General features: G+C 43.3%; 1 long non-coding RNA gene across 1 annotated transcript in view; it reads left to right on the top strand.

Annotated features, from left to right (window-relative positions):
- LOC135974262 (uncharacterized) overlaps positions 1–19,329 on the top strand; it is a 45,673-nt gene extending 26,344 nt beyond the window's left edge. The window contains exon 5 of the long non-coding RNA XR_010591479.1: positions 17,416–19,329. This is a non-coding gene — a long non-coding RNA (uncharacterized LOC135974262). The remainder of the gene's footprint in view (positions 1–17,415) is intronic.
- The last annotated feature ends 287 nt before the right edge of the window (positions 19,330–19,616 follow it).

Below are 19,616 nucleotides of genomic sequence, written 5' to 3'. Positions count from 1 at the left end.
GAGCTGGGTCTTCCAGATTGGGAGATGGGAGCAGGAAGCAGTGTACCTTTACATGCAGAAATCAAGGCTGAGAAGAAAGGGGGAGAAAAGCAGATGCTGCTCGTGGTCTGCTATTCTCTTTTGGAATGAGATGGATCCCTTCTAACAAATTTCCCAATCCCATCAAATCATCATTTCTTTCCACTGTTGCATAGGAATACTCTTTTTCAATGTGAGCCTGATTTTGTATTGAATTAAATTCAGAACAACAGTATTTGATGCAACTAATAAGAAAATCATCATTCTGTTTTTGGTTTCAAAGTTCAGGATCTATAATGTGATAAAATACTGCTGCTTTTAATTTACTTGGGGGGTACTTTTTAAAAAACAGTGTGAAAGAACAACTCAGAAAGCAGTTCTTTGACAAGTCATCGTAATGTATTAACAGCTCTGGTGAGAATATGAAAAGGCTGTATTGTACTGTCACACAAACCAGAACCACTAATGGAGCTAGCTGCTGATCTTGTTGGAGTCATGACACTAGTGAAGACAATAACATTGAAAATGATTAATGAACGATGAAAATTCATTCACTTCTCCTGCAGGGAAAATCTTGATTTGTACAAGATTACTACTACTATTCTGTTTGCAAATGAATTAGAAGTTCATTATAGGTAGTGTAGATTGCCCGATAGTTAATGTTGCCCAACACTTCCCATTATAAGACTCTGTTTTCAGGGGGTTGTGATATTGCCAAACTGAAACCATTAAGGGTGAAATTTCCTATGTCAGGTATCTGTCTCAAACTGATTTTATGAAAGTTTCAGCTTTAAAGAAATAGGCATTTCCAATAAGGAGGTTAATGAAATATATTTTGCCCGTGTTAAAAATAATTTTACAACAGTTTTGTTGAGCAGCTCTTGTGCCTACATGCTTTGGAGCAACAGCTTGAAATTTGGCAGGGGAGTCACTGTAGGATCAGACATGTGATTCTTGCCATTCCTGTGAAAATCCATCCAAACTTGACCAAGTTATAAATTTCTGAACAATCTCAGTTCCCACTTGTTAGAGTTTGGGATCTAAATTCATGGAAGACTCCATATGCACTGAGCATGCTCCATAACCTCACAACTCCTGTGTGCTCAGTGGACTCTGCATATGCCATCCCCATATAGTGACAGCATGCTTCAGACCATTCCAGGGCTGACAGGATTTTCCATGCAGTATATTGTTTCTCCCAGCAGCTGAGGACCACTGTGGCTCCAGCCACGGGAACTGAGAACAGGGATACTGTCTTTCCTGTGCTCTCAATGCTTCTCCTGTTGGTGACCAGCAGGCTGTGAGGAGGAGATAGAGGGACCAGACTTCTTCTTGTTCTTGTGTCTTTCCATCGCAATCATAGTTTTTTTTCCCAGTGTTGGGCACATGATATGTCCTGGTCTATAGAACTGGCAAGATCTTCCATGGTGCATGGTTCCTCCAGGAGTCGGCAGACCAACAGATGTTCTATGGTTTGTGTTTCACTGCAGTCACATCTATTTGGGTCACTGGAATAACTCCACATCTTCATATTTACTTTTGACCTGACAATTCTTGTTTGGAGGTGATGTAAATATCTTCAACTCTACCAATCTTTCTCTGTACCAGCGGAAAGGCATTTGGCAGTATCAATGTGCATTTTGATGTCTTCACTGCGTATTTTGAGCCGTGTGCACCACATTTCCAGTCATGCAGACATCAGTGATTTTTTTAAAGTGGTTCTGTTGCAGTTAGGAAGCTTTTTTGTGATTTCAGGCAGCTAACTGCTGCGGTGTGGCCATGTAACAGACATCTGGTATCTTTAACCTTTCGTAAATATTCCATTTAGCTTGTGACTGCTCTCCTAATATCCAGAGGAGTTAGTCTGGCAAGCACATAAAAGCTGTTCACATTTGTTGGTTTTAGAGATCCCGTGATGTAGTGGCAGCTGTCATTCAGCACAGGGTCCAGCTTCTTTGCATGAGCTAATCTTTCCCAAACCAGACACGCGTATTTGGCCACCGAAAAGCAAAGTGCAAGTGTGGTGTCTTTTAGTACAGCTGAGTTGGTTCCCTGTTTTGAATTTGCAAGCTTCCTGAGTATGTTGTTCTGGATGCTAATTTTGCTTTTTGTCTTCTCCACGTGTGAGTAGAGAATGAGGACTAGCATCCAAGGTAGACAGGATTTCCGTACTGGACAAGTGATACCCCATTCCAAGTGATGCTGAGTTGTCTATTGGCCTCACAATTCCAAAGATGGAAGAGACTCAGTTGTGTTTTGGCTGGGTTGGCGCAAAATTGATTCTTGGTGTAAAAGACTGAGAGCCCAGAGAGCACCAATGTTAATGTAGTTTTCATCTAGAAGAGATCCTTGGCTTGGGCAGCAAAGCATATATTATTAGCATAGATAAAACTTCTTGTGCTGAGATGGGACTAAGTAATCATTAGCTTAGATGTTGAAAATTATTGGCAACAGTACGTTCCCTTATGGTAGGCTGTTTTTCCATTGCTGTCATTGGCTCTGCTTCCTGCATAGTTCACTTTAAAAATGTAAGTTCTCTAGTAGAGATTGCATCAGTCATGTAAGGTGATGATCTTTCATCATGTTGTATATTTTAGTCTTCAGTGATTCGGTGCCTGTTCTCCCATACTTTTCAGAGCCATTTTTGATGTACTGAGTGATGTTCAGCACTTGACTAGTGCATGATTTGCCTTTGCAGAATCCAGTTTGCTCTGGGATTAGGTGCTTTTCATCAAGTGGTGACAGGTGGCTTAGAATGAAATGTTCATACGGTTTGTAGAGGTGACATAGTAGTGATTCTAGGTCTAAAGTTCTTCGGCTCCATTGTGACCTTCCGTGGCTTCAGGAGTGTCACAACATGTGCTCAGTGCCAGATCTTGGGTACTTTGTAAGTGGTTGAGCATGTGTTAAACAACTTGAGTATTTTGGTCCCAAATGTTTGATTTGTTCAGTATGAATCTAGACTGGTAGCTTTGCCATTCTTGAGGGTGTTAATTCCAGAAGTTAATTTCGTCATTGGTATTGTGCCCCCAAAGTATATGTCTTAGTTTTCTTGCTGCTTAAGCCTTGTCTTGGGTTGTTTGTTCAGTACCCTGCCATTTTCTAGAAGTTGGTGTGTGACCTGGTCTGCAGTAATGTAGTGTTGCTCTGCCTTCCTTGGGTCATTGTTAAGCTTCCAGACAGTTATTCATGCTTTCATGCTGCTGTGGGTTATGTCCACATTCTGAATGAGATTCTGCCTTGACTTCTGTTTTTCCACCTTTACTGCAGAGACCAATTCTTTGCCAGCTGCAATGGTATACTCAGTGAATAGGTCTGCTTCAAATTTCTGCTTGTATCTTGTGTACTGATCTGATAACTTGAATATTTGCCCTGGCACATAGTTTGTTCATGGAATGTGCTTCTTCGAGACACTGCATGCTACATGGACAAACTCGTCATAATTTTCTGTTGTTGGTTTGTTCTTTCTTACAATGGCATTAAGGTCATTGGTGAAGTCCTTCCATTCTGCTTTCTTAAAATTAAAATGGTGCTGGAATGGTACTGAGTTCAGTGTTATGGCTGCATTGATCTGGATGGCAATGGGCCAGGGTTGTGAATGTGGAATTGGACCCAAGGTTTGTGACATGAGACAGCTATGTTGTTGTTGACAAATGCCAGATCAGGGTTGTAGCCCAGTTTCCATCAGCTGCTGCTAAAAAAAAAAAACTGGGGAGGGAGGTCGTGAGTTAAACTCAAGTGATGTGCATCTGACCATGAATCAGATCAGTATCTTAAATGTCATACTAAAGCCAGAAGTATGGGAGGGATTTCATTGATTCTTTCTTTCCCTCTATATTTATGCACAATCAGATTTAAACAGGCCTTGCATTGTTGCAACCTTCTACTTGAAGAGGCACCCTCTTAATTCCAGCAATGCATCTCCTGATTGTCACCAATTGTTTCACTTCATGTCCAAAGTTCACCATCATCTCAGATTCTGAGAACTGTATTTGCTGTTTCAAACTGACCAATTTTTCTGACCCATTCCAAAACCTTCAGCTGTAGATTTTCATTATAAGCTTCCATTTGGTCTGTACACACTTCTCTTCTGACTGCTACCTTTGTCGTCTTCGTCCACTCCATGCCTTCCTGATATGGCTGGAGGAACTTATCACTTAATGTACATCAAGATCCTGACCCTGCCAGCAGGTAGGGGATCTTGGGGGACAACTACTGCACTGGTGGGGTGCAAAATAAACTTTATGAAGAAAATGCAAAAACAGGGAAAATTCAATAGTGAGGGGTATGGGGTTTGTTAAAGTAGACAATTGGGGAGGGGTTTCTTTTAGTAAATAGGATAGGGGGTTTCAATCGTGGGGTACAATACAGTGGGGTACAATATAGTTGGTAACCAATTAACACTGAAGTATAAATGTAACAGGTAGCTAACAATTTCTATGTAAAGGGTGTGTCACAGCAGCATATAACCAACTAACAGTTATGGGTAAAATGTGTTAAATAACCAACAACTCTAGGTAAAAATGTGTCACAGTAGTGTAAATGTAAAATGTGAGGGGTGTTATAGAGAAAAAGGGTAACCAATGGGGTTTTATGCTAGACTTCAGTAATTAGGGTTACCATACGTCCGGATTTTCCCGGACATGTCCGGCTTTTTGGGCTCCAAATCCCCATCCGGGGGGAAATCCCAAAAAGCCGGACATGTCCGGGAAAATCGGGACATGCGGGGCCGGCCCTGCGGGTACTCGGGGGCCGGGCCGGCGGAGCGGTGCCGGGGGCCGGGGGTGCTCGGCCGGGGGGCCGGGGACCGGCAGTGCTGGGCGGGCCGGGGGTGCTCGGCCGGGCCCGGGGCCGGCACCCCAGGGCCCGAGCCGACCCAGGCTGGAAACGCTGGGGGGGCCAGCCTGGGCCGCGCCTCCTCCCCCCACACACCCCCTTACCTGCTTCAGGCTTCCCGCGAATCAAATGTTCGCGGGAAGCAGGGGAGGGGGCGGAGACTTTGGGGAGGGGGCGTGGGCATGGGCGGGGCCCCGTGGAGTGTCCTCCTTTCGGAGGCACTAAATATGGTAACCCTATCAGTAATACAATTGAGGTTTGGCAGCAGTAGGAGTGGGGTGAGCACGTGGGGGAAGGGATTAAGAGAGAGAGAGAGAGAGACAGGAGCAGACAGGCTGCAAGTTTAAACAGCAGAGAGACAATTATACAGAACACAGCAAAAGCTTATCTATGATTTAATTTAACCAAGACTACACAAATTAGCAAGTAACAAAACACAATGCAACAATTCTTTAAGCCTAACTTACAGAGTACAATGCAATCAATTTTCTAAACCTAACTTAACCACAGCTATGCAAAATGAAATTACAATTTATCTAGACTAAAGGCTAAACCTAACCTAATGGGTGCACCTTATACTAGGGGTAGTTCCAGAGGGCAGAGTGGTGTGTGCCCAGGATACAGCTCCAAGGAGGGAGAGGGGTTTAACTAGTGGTAGCTGCAAGCAGGCTTATTTCTAGCAGCAAAGGCGCTGCGGAGCTAGAAGCAGATTACAGATACAGACCAAGGAGTTAGCTTGGGTCTGCCTGCTGGGGAAAGAAAGCCAGCAGCCTGAACAAGGGGAGTAGGGTGACCAGACATCCCGATTTTATCGGGACTGTCCCGATATTTCCTTGTTTGTCCCACGTCCCGACCGACGTGCGGTCGGGACACTGGACAAACAAGGAAATGCGCCGGAGCCTGGAGCCCGGAAGTGCTCGCGCCCCCCCCCCCCCGACCCTGCCCCCTCCTCCCCCAATTGGCTCCCTCCCCGAATCCCCGCCTCTTCCCCGGGCTCACCATTCCTCCCCCTTCTGCAAGCGCTGGAGGGAGGCCCGGGAGACTCAGGGGAAGCGAGACTCAGAGGAAGCGCGGGGCCGGGGTGAGTAAGAGTCCGGCCTGGTCCCCAGCAGGCAGGACCCAGTTGGGTGGTTGGGAGAGGAGGCTGTTCTCACCCCCAGGCAGCGGGACTCGGGAGCAGCCGCTGCTGCAGCTCCCACTGCCGCGGGGGGAGGAAGCGGCCATGGCGCTCGGCGGCTGCGGCTCTGGCGCCCCCGAACTCCCCGGGCCTGCTGCAGGGACCCAGCAGCGCGTACGCTGCACCCAGCCCCTGGCCAGTGTCTGGGCTGCTGCCCAGATGGTGCTATCGCGCGGCGGCCCCGGGGTGGAGGCATCGGCCGCCCAGCCCCGTTCGTTCCCCTGCGGGACGGGGGGGCTGGGGCCTGCTGCCCCCACTCCGGGGCCGCCGCGCGATAGCACCAGCTGGGCAGCAGCCCAGACGCGACTGGCCAGGGGCTGGGCTGGGCGCAGCGTGCGCGCTACTGGGTCCCCGCAGCAGGCCCCGGCTCGGGGGGTTCGGGGGCGCCAGAGCCGCAGCCGCCAAGCACCATGGCCGTTTCCTCCCCCCGCGGCAGTGGGAGCTGCAGCAGCGGCTGCTCCTGAGTCCCGCTGCCTGGGGGTGAGAACAGCCACCGCCTGGCCCCGCGGGCCGCCCCCCTCCTCTCCCTACCACCCAACTGAGTCCTGCCTGCTCGGGACCAGGCCGGACTCTTACTCACCCCGGCCCCGCGCTTCCCCTGAGTCTCGCTTCCCCTGAGTCTCCCGGGCCTCCCTCCAGCGCTTGCGGAGGAAGGTGGTTTTTTTTTTTGCCCCCCCCCCCCGCCACGCCCCCCCCCCCCCCCCCCTGCGCGTCCCGATATTTGACTTGGGTGATCTGGTCACCCTAAAGGGGAGTGTGCAAGAGGTTTTTCCTTACCAATCCCCAAAGCAGCAGCAGGAACAGCAGTTTCAGCATCAGAGGACGCAGAGAGGACTCGATTCGCTTACAAAAATCAGGAGATCTCCAGGCACAAATTCGTTGTTCGTGGGAGGGGAGTTTAAAAACGGGGGTACGCTCAAAAACAAACGAGAGTGGGGAGAGGGCCCCCCAAAGACCCCTAGCTGATCAGACCAGGTGGCAAAGCAAGGACCTTCTCCGGGCGTCTGATCAGAAAATGTCTGGTTTTAAGGGCAAATTCAGGCAGTTTCCCGCCAGTAACTTTGATTGGTTCCCCTTAATCCAGGGGAGGAGAGAAGGCAGGGAAACGGCAGGTAGGCACAGGACATGTCTGGGCAAGTTCTGAGTCACAGGTATGACTCATATGCTCAGCTACGTGGCCACTTTAGGTCTCGCATACCTGGGCAGAGCACCCTACACCGAGCCGGGTCCGAACAAAGAAGCTAGACAAAGGAGCGAAAAAGCCCCCACCTCCCTGAGCAGAGCAATGGCTCCTGTCAGTCTGCACAAGCCATTTCCATGAGCAGGGCCAGGCTGTGACTTTGGTCAGTTCCATGGCTGGGGGAGGCGCCACTCAGCACAAACAGAAAGGAAGGGGAAAAAAGGAATCCAGCAGGGGGACAGCTGTAACAGACAGATCCCTCCTTACTTCAGTACATTTCTGAAGACCCACCTATTCTACAATCACATGTTTCTGTGTTTGTTTTGTGCTGTACTTTATTGTACCCACAGTCCCTTTATATTTGTAAAGTCCCCAGAGTAGGGACTTGGTATTTATCTCACTTTATCTACTGTACAATGTCACTTACATCAATGGCACAATATAAATAATAATAATTACCTATGATCTTTTTGAATCACCAGGGAGATGGAACAAGCTATGTAATTCTATTTAATTAATCCCTTTTACATACAATTTTAATGCCTTGGGGAAGCTGCTGTTGGGGTTATTTCATTTAATCCCCTGGGCAATCCGACTATTTGTATAATATGAAGCTTACCCTAGCAGCCCTGGTTTTCAGAATGTTCAACTCTCTTTTTCATTGTCACCATATCCTTTCTCCAAGCACGCCAACCTGGCCTTGTTGCAGGGCATTTTGTCTTCCACTTCTGAGATTCTCCTCTCAGTTTCTTCTGTTTTCCTGTACTGTACTGGCAAATCTGCCAACTGTTGTGGAAATTGTACCACTTTTTGGATCTAGGACCGCTACAGCTGCTGCCAGTGCAGGGAGAACCGTGCTTTTGAGGCCTAATCCTGAGAGATGCTGAGCTGCACCTGCAAGTTTCCATGACTTCAGTGGGAATTCCTGGGGTAAAATCACGGCCCTATTTAACTCAATGGCAAAACTCCCATTGACTTCTCTGGGGCCAGGATTTCTCTCTTAATGTTTAGCACCAGGTTCCACTGCCACAACTAGTTTTTCACACTCTTCTCCTGTAGCGAGTCTCTTTCAGGGCATGTTTGTTTTAGAACCTTGTTTCTTTGGAGTTCATATTTCTTTACCCATATTGCTGCACTAAAACATCTCATGGGTAGGGATTTCAGTCTAACACTGTAAAAGTGGTTTCAGGCAGATGTTCAATTTGTTATAAGAAAAAGTCAGGTAGTGTCCAAGACCCTGACACTGCAATCCTATCTTATGAATGTCATCTTTGCTTTCGTTTCAGCTTCTGTTTCAAGGTAGCAAAAGGTGGACTTGTGTATTCTAATGGGGACATGTCTCATTTGGTACAAAGAAAACAACAAAGAGCTCAGACTCTTTAGAACCAAATAAAAGAGAAGCCAGATTTTAGTTCAGAGGAAATAACTTATCAAGTTATATGTTAACATATAAAGTTCAGAGTTAAGGGGAATGGTAGCATGGAATGTAGTACTGTTACTCATAACACTACTATAGCTAGTTTGATGTGTGAAAAAAGGAAGGTATATGGAAAACTATAAAGGTAACTATTTTAAAATCAAATGATTGTGAGTTATTTCTGGAGAATTAAAATACAAATATATATACTTTTTCCTGTTACCCAGTTGGACATTTATAAATAGTAGGCTGGATTTAGGCTCACTCATTCATGTTAATTTTCATTACAATTTTCTGGTTCCTCCTAATTTCTTCGCATATTGCATATATGTGAAGGTTAGTAAAAACAAAACGCTAAAGGTAACTTAGGAATGGAAAGAGGAACAGACTGTTTAACTAAGGACATGTATAATGTAGGTAAAACATAAGATTTAATGTTAGCAGCATACAGAATCTGCACATAAATTTGTCTTCTTCCTTATAGAATTATGAGCACCTTGTGTGATCATGAGCATTAACTAGTGAAATATATGTACAAAGCATGAGGCTAAATACCTATACTTCTGGAAGGGCCATAGTTTTCTCATATTAGATGAGAAAGTAAGTCTTGCATTAGACATTTTTATTGTACTCATAGCTGGCTCCCAAAATTAAGGTGAGTTTATTAACTGTAGAGCAAAACTGAACTAGGCACCACTATGGGAGCCTTCAATAAAAAGTTATAAAGAGAGAGATTTTCTTATTATTTACAAAAAAAAAAATGCCTGTATGTCTGTGATTTATCCTGGATAATTCACCCTGGAACTCATAGTAAAGCCTTGAACTTGTAAAAGTATTGTTTTCCTTTTCGGGGGAGGAGGAGTTGGGAATAAAGAACTCTTTGGCTTAATTTGAGTTTGGGCATTTCAAAGCAGTTATTTGCAAACTCAGAAAAAAAGATCTTTTCATTAATCCATGATTTTGGAAACAGTCACACTAACCCACAACCACATACAAATACTAAAATCCTAATGGGACTTTTTTTTTTTTTTTTTTTTTTTTACTAAGCCTGTAACAGTTTACATTCACCTAATGGCCTTAGGTTATGAGCAAACTACTCAATTAGAGAATTTAGGCTGGTTGCCCACATATTTTAGAGCAAATTATCCTTTCACAAATGCAGAACCCTCTATATAAAATGCCTAAACAGTATTTCCTGTCAAAAAAGGGGGGAGAAAAAAAGGGCCCTAAATTCCCTAAATTCTCACCTTAAGCCTACTAAGTATTTATTTTTATGCTAGTGTAGTGATTTCATGGAGCAATATTTGTTTTTGTCTCTCATACCTAATTGCTAGAGACTTTTTCTGGCATGTGCTTTAACCTTTAAAACGGCTAAAAATGCTAATGAAATATTCTTTTTAAATAACTTTTTTTTGAAGTAACTCGCCCCTCCCTTTGCTACTGATTCTTGAAGAGCAGAGTTCTCTTGAAGGCGTGGTATCCTGACAGCTCTTTGATAACAGATCTTCTGCTTGTGAGGGCTCTCTGAATTCAGAGTTATCATTTAACACTTACTATTTCTTCCTCTGCTTCTTTCATTTAAAAGAGGGATTGATGCTTCAAATCTATAAACACCCATTAAAAGTTCCCCACCCTATTATACTAGGCTGCTAGTCTTAATTGTCTGCAGCTGGGTGGATCATTTCATTCAGATTTCAAAGGAAGAGATTTTCAAAATGCAAGCCAGCCTGTTATGAACTCCTCATAACATACTGTCTTCTATAAAAGAAGGCATGTGACTATGTCTGGGTATACTGAAAGAATCCCTATCATGCATCTTGAATAACTAAGGGGCAAATCCAGCTCTGGGCCACTATGGGTGAAGCATGCTCTGGGTGCAATGGAATCAGTATTGTTTTCCTATGATGGATGGTGGAACATTGTGGAGCCCACTTCTGTGGTGGCATAAACCTCCACCAAAGATTTGGTGGCAGACTGAGGGCATGGCTGCTAGATTCACAGCTACATGGATTCACTGGCCATTCCCTTTACTAAGGGGACTGTGATGGGGTGTCCACCCCACTTAGGACTGACAGGTGTTAAGATGGCCAGCTAGGCCAATTAACTCCACAGGCTGCTGCTGGGAAGAGGAAGGAGTGTTTGTAGACTGCAGAGGCATGCAGGCTTCAGTCACTCCCTGGGAGAGGGTTGGGAGCTGGTACACTCAGAGAGAGAGAAGGGGAAACAGAGTGGTAGGAAGCAGTCCAGGGAAGGAAGAGGGCTGGGAGAGGAAAGCCCAGAACTGCTGGCTGAGGGTCCCTGGACTGAAAACTGGAGAGGAGGGTGGGCTCAGGTTCCCCTATCAGCCACCAAAGGTGTGGCATAGACCTGAGGCAGTGAATGGGAAGACTGCCTAGGACTGCTGACGGAAAGACTTTGATATATCCTGGAAGGGGGAATGCTGAGTGACCTAGCTGGAGGGCTAAGTCACAAAGAAGACGCTGCGGTTCCTGGAGCGAGAGGGGGCTGCAGGCCAGAGTCAGAGTGATGGCATACGATGGCATAGCATCTGCCTCCAGAGCTAATCCCCAGAGTGACCAGGAAGAGGCATGACAGGGACACATCCTGTGTATGCTGCTGCAGCAGTGGCAGCTGTGTAGTGGTTCTTCTACAACTCGGTGGCTTGGAGGCAGGGATGAGAATTCTCCCCCCAGCCCCTGTGGGGCTTTACCACCCCACTCACCAAAGTGTTTTACTTGGTATTGACACAGGATTGAGGCTTTGCCCTTTAGCACAGCTTTTATTATAGAACTCTCTGAACACTCACAACTCCCGCTGAAATCATAGAGCTGTGTGCACTTATCTGAAGACAATATTTAGCTCTAAAGGTGAAAGTTTACAAATTCTTTGTCTTTGCCTTGTCTCTTGGCTCCTGTTCTTCATTTCCAAGTATTCTTGTCAAGTGCACCTTCTAAGCTGACACCAGCCTTCTTCATGTCTGCCTCCTCATCTCGAGCCACTTTTTCTAGGCCTTTCTCACTGTCTTTGTCATGTGACTACTAGTTCTTGTACGCTTTGGCCAACATATCCCACATGTTATTGTCTCACATGATCCAACCATCTCCATTGATACTCCCTCAGCTATTCCATGACGGGGGGTTACCTGCATCGTGGCTTCTATAATTTCATTGTCTTGCCTATCAGCTCTTGTCTTACCTAGTGTCCACTTGAGCATTCTCATTTTGGTAGTTGTTCTTATCTCTCTTCCTCACTAGCCAGCATTCTGACTCATACAGCGTGGCTGCCTAATACACTTTGCTTTTTAGTTCACATGGCATATACTTATTGCAGAGAATTCTTGTCAACTCCTTCTGTTTACACCAAGCACTCTTCATGTGGATCCTAATATGCTCCTACACATTACCATCATGGCGCAACACTGAAACAAGTTACTGTATTTAAACTGTTGCAAGACTTTGTACCATTTCATTTTACTAACTTTTTTTGTCCCTCTCAATGAAGCATTGCATGTTTTCCATCTTTTGTTGAGTGATTTGTAAGCCATTTTCTTTTAATGCAGGTCTCCATTGTTCTAGGTCACTTTCCAGGTTCTGTTTCTCTTCATAGCACAAAATAATGTCATCAGTGAAAAGCATGCTTCATGGACCCTCTTCCCTAATCTTCTGAGTCAGGGTATCTATTACAGCTACAAATAGGAAAGGACTTAAGACTGATCATTGACGTAGACATACCCTCACAGTGAATGACTCACTGTAGCCACTAGCTGGTTCTCACTACTACTACGGTCCCTCCATGATAGCTTGACCATATATCTCTGGCATGTTGCATGACTGCATGCACCACCATTACGTTTATCTAGGAACGCTGTCCTAAATCTTCTCTAAATCCACAAACACTAAATGCAATTCCTTGTGTTTTTTCCCTGTACTTCTCCTGCAATGTTCGGGCTGAAAACACTGCATAACTGACCTTCCTGGAATAAACCCAAATTGGTTGTTGCATACTTGATTTTCAGCTCCTCTCAAAGTCTTTTCTCAATAATTCTTTCCAGTCATTTCAACATGTTACTCATTAACTTGATGGGTTAGTAATGACAACATTCTGGCACATCTCCTTTACGCTTGAAGACAGGGACCAATGTGCTCTTTTGCCACTCATCAGACATTTTTTCAGTATGAAGAATTAGTCTCATGACCTGTGATGGAGCAAAAAAATGTTAAAATAAATATAAAATGAGATTAAATAGAAAATAATCTTTGTTTTCTTGTAGGTTTTGATTGAAGTAACGTGTCCTCAGGGGACACTTAAAATAGGAGAGTGTGGTTGTTTTATGGATCAGTTCAAGAAGGGTGTTCCATGTGCGGGGGATAAAGGGCTTGCTTTTGTTCTAGTTGAAATTAATGAAAGGTCACACATGATTTCATTTGGTAGAAGAAGCAGGTAGAAGAATTCATACCATTACTGGAAAGAGAAGGGCAGACAATCATGATTTTCCCAGATGTGAACCACCAAATACAAGCAATGGAGTATGTTTTTCTTCTATTAATGTGGACTTTTCTAATTAAAAACTGAGGTGATATCTATCAAGTACTCTGCAAAACTAAGCAAAATACCAAAGGAAAATGTATCTATTTTAGGACCGAGGAGCTGCTAAGAAACTCTTGGACAAACTGAATAAAAACAAATGCCTGATCTCTGTGTGATAGAACTTGATTAAGGATATTGGCCTTATACTACAGTTTTCAATTTAACAGGCCCTACTAAAGCTAAAATTGAATTTCATATGCAAAGCTTATATGGTTATGCTATAGCATTGTCTTCCCTAGAGACATATGAATTTTGTTTAACTGAAAGATAAACAAGTTAAACGCTGATCTGCCTGTCTAAGACAGTTCTATGATAAAGTAACATCATAAAGATAGTGAATTTTGGGATATATGTTTAGGAGTTTGCAGTTAACTTTAAGTTTAATACTCTGGATTTATGCTGTTTTTGTTCAATGTTCTGTCCTTTTCATATGAAGTTCTGTGTTTCTGGCCAATTTATGTCCAGATTTATCTAATAAACAAGTTTGTAGGAATGCATTTATAGATTGCTAGGAATACATGTGGTGCCTGTACTTTTCCTAGTGATAACGTATTTTTATTGTTTTTGAATTTATAATACAAACATTATTAATAATCGCGAAGAAATAATTGACATAAATCAAGACAAATTATGCTAATTCATATAACTGACAAGCAGACACATAAGCCAAGATTTTAAAAAATGACTGGTGATTATGGGTGCCTTAATTTTGGGATGCCCAACTTTGGACACTTTAAAGAGGCTTGCTTTTCAAAAGTTCTGTGTTCAGTAATTTCTGAGATTCACAATATTTTAAGGTGTCTCAAGTTGGGCACTCAAATTCATGAGTCACTTTTAAAAATCTTGGCCACGGAGAACTTCTGGATTTGGTAAATGAATAAGCAGACAAGCACAATAAGAAAGAATTCCTATTACAAAATCAGCATTATTAATTTATTTATATAAGTTCTTAGTATTAATTTGTATATCTTCATAATGTATTTATTATTATTTTATTTATCACAGAAGTGTCTAGGAGTCCTAGACCCCATTGTGCTAGGTTCTGTAAATGCACAGAACAAAAAGACGGTCCCTGCCCCAAAAACTTACAATCTAAGTATAAGCAGGGGTGAAAGTAATATCAAATTCTTACCGGTATGGGGGCCTGGAGCGGGCCCCCAGAAGGGGTGGGGCCTCAGGAAGAAGGGGCGGGTCTGGGGGGGGTCAGCTTCCTCCTGCCAGCCCATTCGCGCTGCCTGGCCTGTGCTGCCCAGTGGCGATTTAAAAGGGCCGGGGCTCCAGCCACTGCTGCGGTAGTGGTGGCAGCAGCCTGGAGCTCTGGGCCTTTTAAAATTGTCAGCCCCTTTTAAAATTGACAGCTGTCCCTTTTCCCCCTCACCCCCAGCAGGGCTGCCGACACGGGGATGGGGGAAGGGGCAGTAACATTAACACGCAGCTGCAGCAGCACTTTAAGGAGGGTCCTTAAAGAGCTGCTGCAGCAAAGGACCCTTCTTAAAGTGCTGTCGCGGCAGCGCTTTAACGTCGCTGCGTACAGGCCGGTACCATACTGGCCCATTTTCACCCCTGAGTATAAGACAAGAGTTTACAGACAGATGGGGGAGCACAAGGAAACAATGAGACAATATTGGTCTGTTAATATTGTGTATAATATTGATGTTTTATTCTTGAGACCTCACTAGTGCACTCTGGTATTAGATCTTTGCTAAGAAATCAGAGAGACTGCCACCTTTTGTGTTGAAACCATTGTGTATGTTGATTAGCAGAATGAGAATTAGTGAGGTTCTGTTGTATGCTAGCTTTTAATTTTCAGAATTAATACACATCTAAAACATATCTACACTTGGAATTAACAACAATATATGTGTGTATGTAGAACAAGATTATTCTTCACAAAGATCTGAAGTCGCTGAGAGCTGTGCACATGTATCACAAGACAATTTGTTTTCCTGGTGTGAAAGAAATACCATCATACAATGTTGACAAATATTATTTTATAAAGTAACTCAGACTTAACAAAAATACGTATTTGGTCCTAATGCAAAATATATATTTTGTCCTTAAATGTTGCCACTATCTTCTGTTTATCTACCTATGTTATTACCTTTCCTGGTAATTTCCCTTATTCTCACTGGGACTCAATCTCTCGTAAAAATGAGCCAGAGTTGTTCATTTCAATTGCAGTATTCTGGCTTATTTTGCCTAAGGAACTGACAGTTCATCTAAGACTACTCTTTCCCATCCGCCTTATACTCCATCTTTCATTCATTAGCACCTTCTCTTTGGTTTTATCTTTCACTAGCCCACCCTGTTGGTTGATGAATGGTAATTTATAAATCAGACAGCAAGGGAGCACAAGGGTGCTATATTTATATCATGGAAACAGAATTCATTGCATATAAAATGTATCCTAACTTCTGCTAATCTAAACCTAACCACCCTAGGTTGCAGCATCATATACTGCTAGATCATGTAGGCCCCCCACATATTTTAAAGCATTCAAGGATTAGAAGTCTTAAATCAAGTTAAGTTTCTATGAATAACCAAAGTAGTCTTGAACTGACCCTCAGTTCTAATATTTGAAATCTGTATTTAGTAGTAAGACCAGGGTTCAGGTGAAAAACTTTGACATGGGAAATTCCTCTTTTGGTCTATCCTCTACCCATATTTAATAAAATAGTTTTGTTTTAAAAAGGGGGAGGAGTGTTGGCTTCAGCAGTCCTCAAATCAGGCTCTGATTCACAGACGCATATTAAATATTTATATATTAAGAGCTCAGTCCTGGAAGCCCTCCACACATGGAACTCCTGTTGACATCACTGAAAGTACCACATGTGAAGGAATTGCAAGACCGGGCCTTAAATTATCTGCAACTTTAAATAGTAACAGTTGTGATACAGAACAGTCAACAGTTGAAACCAGTTCTAACCATCAGCATGCTTTTGAGTTTCATAATCCCTAAGAAAGTTTATTTTATGTCGATGTATGTGAGAAGACAAACAGAAGCTATTCATCTAAATATAAATACAAAGCAATCAGTTACTGTTCTTCAGCTTTCAAAATGTAAATTTGCTTTTAAGGGCAGTTCTAATATTTATCATCTTTTACTGAGTGAAGTACATTGATACAATTACATGTGGCTCTTATTACGCAAATTGCTTTATAAGCCTGCAATTTAACATGATCGTATGAATTACGAACTGTGATTTTATTTCTTTTATAATCTTTGTAGTTCTTGCCATTACTTTTACATGTCTATGTCTGGTATTATGCAGCTTTGAAACTGTGCCAAAAACATTTATTGTCCTATTTCTGGCATTCTGGTACTGCATGGCTCCAACCAGGACAAAGCTTATTAGCAGATCCAGTTCTCAGTATTTTGCTGAAAACAGTTTTATATGTAAGTTTAGAACAGTGTTTAAAAGTAACCTTTTGTACTCTATGAAACAAGTATGAAATGCACAGAATGTTAATGTTTCTCTACCTACCTTTCTAGTCTTGAACAGTTTATCAAAAGCTAACAGTAAAATATATTCAACTAATTAGGACTTTTCTTCTCATTGCCTATCTCCTCCAGCTTGACTAATAAGGCATTAAAATACAGTCAGGGTGATATCTGGTTTCTATACTTGTCTGTGCTCTATACACACACGTAGCAATACTGAATGGGAGTTACATGCTCAGTAGCAGGGAGAATTGGCTCTCAAGCATCATATTTACAAATCCTGTTGTCTTTAATCAAGTACAAATCCTATTGAAGCCAGCAGGAGTTTTCTCATTTAAGGACAATTTGGCCCTTAGTTTACCAATGAACCCAGTGTACACAGGGCCGGATTGACCCATAGGCTAATGAGGCTAAAGCCTATTTTTAGGTCCTACTGTAGGCCCTCCATTCCATGTTGAAGTAACAGCTGAGCGATGGTAACGGGGCCATCGGAAATTTTTTGTCTCATTAGTTATTGCTTGTACAAATTAATCCATCAAGATTGTGAATTCAATTTATGGTGGTTGTGATTTTGTCTTTGTGGGCTAAGTAAGTGTGGGTCCAAGCAATATTAACTTTGTACACAGTAGGCCTACACTGGACAATAGAAACCATGTCAAAGAAAGGAGGATGGCAGAAATTGAAGTAGGCCAAAGAAAGACAAGATGTAGTGCTGAAAGGTACTCCTTCTCTCCTAACGTTTTTTTCCTCGTACTAAGTCTGGTGGTGAGGAAATCCAGGCAAATGCCAGCCCAAGTGAACCTGCTGCACCTGTGCCTATAAAAAGGAGCAGCCTCCTGTGACTTCTTTAGCTGCAGTCTCACCCAACTCCTTTGAAGACTTTCCCAGTGATAGTAATACAAAAATATCCTTCTCCAATGATCCAGGCAAGTGGGACATGACTTCTCAAGATCTCATTGCATATTGGACTTAGAAGGGCTCACAGAAATGTCAGAAGCTAGATGCTGACTTTTCTTTGTCAAAGCGAGAGTACACCAATCCGAATAGTTATCTGACCAAATCAATGTTTGAACATGTGAAGCCTAACAAACAGATTGGCAAGCGAGAATGGCTCATCTATTCGCCTTCTAAGAAGAAAGTGTACTGTTTTTATTGCCATCTGTTTTCTGATACCAAAAAGTGGGGAATGTTCTGCAAAGGCTTCAATGATTCAATGGAAGAATGCTGCATACATTACCAATCATGCAATGAGTGAGCAGCATACATTGTCAGTTAGCAGCTACCATGCCCAAAAGAAAGTTAGTGGCAGAATTGATACCCAAATGGAAAACCAGTTTTTGGAAGCTTGTGCTTATTGGAAGAACATTCTCTGAAGCATAGTTGAAACTATAGTTTTTCTTGCTGAGTGTGGTCTGCCATTCCGTAGCTTAAATGAGAGTGTTGGATCGAAACACAATGGCAGTTAGCTTGGCGTTCTAGAGCTAATAGCTAAGTTCGACCCAAATGAACATGCAAATCGTGGAAAAGGGCATACATCATATCTATCAAATACTATTTGTGATGAATTCACTGCACTGCTGATAAAGAAGACGCCATTGTAGATGAGATAAAATATGTGGGATATTTTTCAGAGTCCATTGACTCAACACTGGATGTGTCATGTGTAGATCAGCTGACTGTCATCTTGCCTTATGTGCTACCCAATGTCCAAGTTGAGCATTTCATGACCTTCATAAACATCACCAGCCACCCAGGTGAGAAATTTGCCTCGTACCTACTCGATTTCCTCACTGAAAATGGGATTGACATCAGCCTTTGTCATGGTCAAAGCTATGACAATGCAAGTAATATGAGTGGCAAATATTCAGGGATGCAGGCAAAGACAAAAGAGTGCAATACTTTGGTTGATTACATACCATGTGCTACACACTCACTCAACCTTGTTGGCCAGTCTGCCGTGGATTGTTGTGTTGAAGCAGTTTCTTTTTTTGGATTTGTCCAAGAATTGTACAATTTTTTTCTCTGCATCAACCAGTCATTGGATGATTCTTAGAGCTTCATTACCAAAGGGATGCCCAGTGCCCAAGTCACTCTCAGGGACACGGTGGAGTGCCAACGCTGAAGCTGTGAATGCAGTTGTTCTGGGATACCCCAACATTCTTGAAGTGCTAGAGAGCATCAAGGATTGGTGGGATGAGTCTCATGCTCTTGCAGCAGAGTCATATGCACCGGTCGAGGGAGAGAGGCAGAAACAGGTGCCTTTCCCAAGTCTGTCGAAAAGGCATTAAGTGCCAGACCCAGAGGAGGATGTCACCAGTCAAGAGGCCACTAAGTGCCAGACCCAGAGCGGGGCTGTGGCTTGAGGAGAACGGGATCTGTCACATAGAGTCCAAATGCATCCTGGGGGAGTGCCACACTAGCAGCCTCACGGCACCACATCCAGGTTCAGGAAGAAGTCACCGGACTTATAGATGTGTTGTAACTGTAAAGTCTATTGCACTTTAGAAACTGCTGCATTGAACTTTACCCAAGTCATTTCCTCACAGTGCTTACATCATGAAATGTCCTTAATATCCAAATAAAAGGTTTTTGTTGTAAATAAATTGTATATATGTTTAAGTGAATTGCAGCGATTATGGATTAAAAGGGTAACGAATAGGAGTATCCTGGAGTTAGGGGCACCCTTGTTCCTTTCCAAGCTGCCCAGGGAGAGATTGAGGTAAACAACTAGGAACCCCGGGGCTCATTCCTACCTGTATGATGTGAGTCCTGTTCACACAGTACCAGGAGGTAAAGTCAAGGTGGGCCGGTACTGGGGTGACGTGAATCAGGGCAGGGACTCGGATCCTTTTCTCACTCAGTTCAGCTGAGGCACTGTATACATAGAGAAATTTCCCTACTGTGGTGGGACAAATCCTTTGCTTACACCAGCACAGCAAAATTAAAAGAACTAATGGGA

Source organism: Chrysemys picta, chromosome 11 (genome assembly GCF_011386835.1).
Source record: "Chrysemys picta bellii isolate R12L10 chromosome 11, ASM1138683v2, whole genome shotgun sequence".
Taxonomy (NCBI): domain Eukaryota; kingdom Metazoa; phylum Chordata; order Testudines; family Emydidae; genus Chrysemys; species Chrysemys picta.
The sequence above is the reverse complement of the archived record's forward strand: the minus strand, read 5'-3'. Positions and strand labels throughout refer to the sequence as shown.